The sequence below is a fragment of the Silene latifolia genome, chromosome X, assembly GCF_048544455.1.
Source record: "Silene latifolia isolate original U9 population chromosome X, ASM4854445v1, whole genome shotgun sequence".
In the NCBI taxonomy this organism is placed as follows: domain Eukaryota; kingdom Viridiplantae; phylum Streptophyta; class Magnoliopsida; order Caryophyllales; family Caryophyllaceae; genus Silene; species Silene latifolia.
In genome coordinates, this window is record NC_133537.1 from 191,020,300 (window position 1) to 191,026,074 (window position 5,775).

General features: G+C 36.4%; 1 long non-coding RNA gene across 4 annotated transcripts; it reads right to left on the bottom strand.

Moving 5' to 3' along the window:
* Positions 1–391: 391 nt before the first annotated feature.
* Positions 392–1,607, bottom strand: LOC141623763 (uncharacterized). 4 transcript variants are annotated; one of them, XR_012533621.1, is made up of 2 exons: positions 1,179–1,607; positions 392–584 (listed from the first exon to the last, which is right to left on the bottom strand). It is a non-coding gene; the product is annotated as an uncharacterized LOC141623763 (long non-coding RNA). The 4 variants fall into 4 exon arrangements; XR_012533622.1 differs by having other exon boundaries at positions 392–596; XR_012533620.1 differs by having other exon boundaries at positions 392–948.
* Positions 1,608–5,775: the final 4,168 nt, after the last annotated feature.

The window sequence follows — 5,775 nt, forward strand, 5'->3', positions numbered from 1 at the left end:
CACTCGTAAAAGTGTCATAAACGTTGTATTAATTATGGGTGAATTAGTGAGGGAGGAGAAAGTGTGTTAAATTAGGCCTTTAAATACCTTTTTTAGGTGTTCATCTTAGCCATCCATTTTCACCATCCAAGGGGCTCATTAAAGGACTTATGGACTCAAAATATATAGGTGGACTTATGTGATCTCCTCTCTCTCTCTCTCTCTCTCTCTCTTATGTTCTCACGGTTCCTGTAAATTTCTCATTATGTTATTTTTTTATCACGTGTGTAATACTCTCATTTATCCAAGAGCCTTAGCCCGACATTCTCAGATAAAAGAGATGGTTACCATCTCGGATGATCGAGGTAGTGAATAACAACGGTAAACAAACTAAGTACTTTAAGATAAATAATTAAATGATTAACCACATTGATTTTATTATACAAGTTCCAAACGATAATAACTAAGAAGTGTTAAAGTTACAAACGATAACGGAAGCAAAAATAAAAGTGTCATTCTGAGTTTATGTGATCACTAGACTTCAAGCTCACGTATCCACTCGTCCCAATCCCACAAGCATCCAGCAAGGCACCTTAAAATCTAACCTGTTATTTAATCTGCTCTCCATTAAACCGAAAATATTAAATGGTTTATAATAGGACGCCACCAATTAAAGTAGGCATCAATTTTTTTTTGACATGACACAAGCACACGTTAACCAATGGTTGAGTAGAAAACTAAACAACGAGATAGAATAATAATTAAACCTGCAATGCGTAAACAATAGTACAAAAAAATACACTCAACACCACCATGGCACACGTCCAACACCGCTCGCCCCATACGCCGTTATCATGTCACGCATCACCGTGCCTGGGCCTTTAGGTCCATGGCCAAACCCCTAACATCACCGTGTTTAGCATCTCAGTGAACACCAGGGGCACAGATCTTCAACACCCCGTGTCTGGCCTACTAATTCATATCACCCATACGCCCTTTAATATTTCCATGATATAACACAAGATAAAACAGTAATAATAACTAGAAGAATAACCAGCAGTAAAATAACATAATTAAAATTGTCAACTTTCTCATGAGATGCACAAACCACATAGTCTCCTTTATATTTCATCCAATTCAATAAACAGGTTAAACAACATGAATTTCGAATTAAAACCATTAGTTGAGTAGTTTCCTACCTTTTAGCTAAATCCTTCAATTAGTAAGCAAGGAAGCAACCTAGAATCGTTTCTCTTGGAATCCTTCACCTAAATACAACAACAATTATATTCGATTACCAATTAGTCTTTAAATTAAGATGCAAACCTACCCAAGATTCACCCACAACCGCCACCAATAATGAAGGCCAACCACGACAGCCCCACGATGGTCCACACCGGCGGTCAAGGTTAATGACGTGGGTGGTCAACGGTCAACAACAACAAACATAAACAAATGAATTAAGTCAAGGTCAAGTGACTTAAAAAATTTAGATCTAGGCAAAAGAAAAGTCGTCTCACAGAGTTATCTCACAAATCTCCCTCTATATCTCTAGTTATAAGGTTTTGAGTATTTGTAAAGTGATAAGTGGTAGGATGTAGTTGGGTATATATAGAGATAAGGGAAGGTTCTAGAGTATTTGAATATTAAATAAATAATAGGAAGAAATTAGGTAAGTTTGTCTAACATATACTCCCTCCGTACCACACCAATGGTAACACTTACTATAAACGGACGTATCACACCAAAAGTAATATTCCTTATTTGGACCACAACACTACTAAGTTATCTTATACTTATTTTATATTTACACAAAATGCCAATACATACCCTACCTACCAACCCACAATTACATGCCCCGCATATTTTTTCCCTCCTTAGCCTTACTTTTTCAAGTTTTTCTTAAGTACTCCATTTTCATTTTTCCCTACGTTTCCTTCGGGGTGGTACAGAGGGAGTAATATTTTTTACAAAAAGATTGACTGGTCTGTTTAAGACACTGAACCGCCCTGTTAAGGTAAAAGGTTCGTTTAAGACACTTAACTGCCCCATTTCAGCTTTAATCATCCCGTTACAGACCCATAACTTTCCCATTCATTGTCTTCAAATTAGCTGGTATTACAACTTGTTACTCGTGTGTTATTCTGGTGTTATTGTGTTGTTACCCCGATGTTATTCTGGTGTTATTGTGTGATATTCTTGTATTATTACTCTGGTGTTATTCTTGTGTTATTGTATGTTACTCTGGTGTTATTCTGGTGCTATTGTGTCATTATTCCGATGTTATTCTGCTATTATTATGTTGTACATCGGTGTTATTCTGTTGTTATTCCGATGTTAGCTTGTGGCGATTCTTCGAAGTTAATTCGTTTTCAGAACTTCTAAACAAAATACAAAATAATAATCTGGATGTTATCACACACCATGTTTATAATATTGGACAAGGTGGAAGAGAGCTTTTAATGAACACGGTCCTCTATTGTGCCATTTATCAAACAAGTAATGCTTTATTCTTGTCAATCTAATTTCGGAAAGGTATTGGGATGGAGTTTGGCCATTGGGCCGAAGTAGTGGCTTGAGGAAAGAAATTAGGAAGTAAGCGAAGACTAAATGATCATAGACAGAGGATTTATGATGCCAAATTGAACCAAATTGGGACTACATAACGAAAATATATAACTTAGTAACTAGCAACCAATTCATAGGTAGTTGCAAACTCCATCGTTAGATATCGTTTTCATATCTAGGTAAAAAGTTAGCCCAACGATCGACTGTAAATCTACAACTACTAAGAACCAATCTACAGATTTTGAACCATAAAAAATAATAAAATCAATTTTTACAAAGTTAGAAGTAAGAAATACAAATTAATGGTTAATTAAATACAAATCGAACTAAATAATTACGAACTAGGTTGAATGAAATTCTAACTAGTCAATGAGCGTTAATGGATTGATATTAGGCATTCAACTCCATACTAGCGAGAAAAATAAATAGAAGACAGATGGATTGATTTAATTACAAGAGGGTTAATAGATTTAATTTAGAAATTATATTATATAAATCCTAATTGTCTAATGAATTAAGGGATTAAACTAAGTCATCATATTTTAGTGAATCGTTTGCAAATTATACATTGAAAAATATGTTAATGTTGAGTGATAGAGTCGAATAAGGTGGGTTGAACAAAGTGAAAGGATTGCTTCGCAAATCGATTACTCATTTAATTCTGTTCGATTCCGAATACGAGGATATGTAAATGATAAGGGATGTTCTCGGCCAATCTTGCGAATCTAAATCCCAACTCAAGTCAACGTGGGTATTCAGAATGGTATTCTAACTCATACTCGGTGATGTGACTCATATTGGCATACTTTTAGTCCCCGAACTAGCCTCGTTCCTATGCTTTCTTGCATGTATTAGGGTCGTTTCTTATCTTTTTCTTCCCACTTTGCATATTCTTTGAGGTTTTGTGTCCTTGGTAGGAGTTGCTAACCTTGCATTTATGGAGAAATTTGGAGCTAAATGGATCACATCTAACGACCAAGCAACAAGGAGAAGACCAATACTAAAGGCCTAAGTAGATAGAATAAGTAGAATGGGCAATGATAAAGACCCCCACGACCTCTCAATGATCCCCACTGATCTTGAGGCAGTCAAAGAAAAGGAAACTATGCTGATCTATGATCCAGGCATCCCAGGAGTAGCCCGAGGCTCACACCGGGCGCCCTAAGAACAACCCGTGCGTCTCGAAGCTCAGGGCGAGCGTCTCACACTTAGGCTGGGCGGCTCCCTATGCAGTATGAGCGTCTATTGAAGGGAGGTCGTGAGGCTTCTTAAGGACTTACAAGGCCTTAATCTTCTTCTTAGGGACTTAATCGTCATTTAAGCCCTTAGTTACCCTAATACTTACACTTACTATAAATACCCCATTGTATTAGGAGATTAATCATCAAGTTAATTTACCAATTCCTAATCTAGTTTAGTAGATCTTATTAGTATTAATCAAGTTATAACTACACAATTCAATATTAATCAAATCTTAATCTCTCTTTAATCACTCAAGTATTCTTAGATTTAGTAGGGTAATCTGAAGACTATTTGGGGTTTATTGAAGACTTTACAACTCTTCATCATTCATCAAATTTTCTTCTATTATTCTTTGCTTATTAATTGGATCATCCTAAAGTTGGTATAATCTCTTTTACCTTTTGCTTAATTATTGTTTATTGCTTTACTCATTCACCATGTTTAAACTTGCTAGTATGACTGACGCCCTTATTAGCATGTTTACCATGACCATGAGTGAGTAGTCTTCTAGTTAGGGTTAATGGGGGATTAGGGTAATTAATCATTAGGGTCGACCAATATTTAATTTAATATGTTTTAATAAGATTGCTTCCGTGTTGTAGTTTCAACTTATGCACATGTTATGCTTGATGAATTGCTTGATTGACAACCTAGCATGAATCTCTTATCCATTCAACAATACTTGTAAGATATAAACTTACTCAAGACATGTTAGACCATGCATATAGTTAAATAGGAAGAAACTAAGTCGACTTATAGGTGTTGTAAAGTCTTGACCGACTCGGCTCCGGGACCCAAATCTTCCTAGGAATTGTAAGACATAAACTAACTCGATTCCACTACAACAATAATTTGCTTGAAACTATGTAAACTTGTTTGTATGATCTTCACCATGATTCCCCTATAAACCCATGACACCCTAGTGCCTTAATCAATTGTTTACAACCCTTAATTGTTTACTTGCTTTGTTTTACTTTCTTTTCTTTACATTTCATTGTTAAGTAGTTTAGTTTGCAAACCTCAATCTCAACCCAAATTGTGACACCCTAAGACATAACTCTTTACAACCGATAAATCAATACAATACCCGTCCCTTGGGATATGACCTTTACTTTTCACTCTACTAAGAGTAGTTAGTTGAGATTATAAATATTGTTTTGATTGGTTAGCTTAGAGGACAAAGCTTACACCGAATCAAAAATGGCGTCGTTGCCGGGGACGGTGTTCAATTGAATTGTTATCATTTGTTGTTTTTAGTTATGTCTTTCTTAGCCTTGGGAAAGGCAAATTCCTCAAGGTAGTTTTAATTGTTTTCTAGTTGTTTGTTTTTTGCATGTCTAGGAGATCACAAGGCGGTCTTTTGCCTATTGATCCCGAGATTGAAAGAACCTTGACCAACATTAGAGAACCGTTATAGGGACTTCAACAAATTTGGGTATTGGAGAACATGTGGACATTGGTGTTGTCCAATCGGATAGTGTTGAGTTTACCAAACCTTTTGCAAGAGAAGAAGAGGAGAACCCAATTCAAAACCAACCATAAAATCAACCCACAATGCCTAGATTTTCATCTCATTCTGTACCAACCGAGGAGAACCTACAAATTGGTACTCCAACACCACCCCACTTGACCGGTAACTTCATTGCCAAATCTGCATTCATACAATTTGTTGAGATAAGTCAATTTGGAGGGATGCCTAGTGAAGATCCTCATCTACACATGGAGACTTTTTGTGACTATGGTGATGCAATCTCCCAAACGGGGGTAACTCAAGACCAAATTCGATGGGTATTGTTTCTATTTTCCTTGATCTGAGCCGCAAAACAATGGTTAAAGAGCCTAGACAAGGCTACTCTTGGAATTGATTCATGGAAGAAGTTACCACTTTCCTTCTACAAGAAGTTCTATCCTCCGGAGAAGACTAACATGTTGAGAGCCCAAATCACCGGGTTCAAGCAAAGAGATGAAGAGTCTCTATATTAGGTG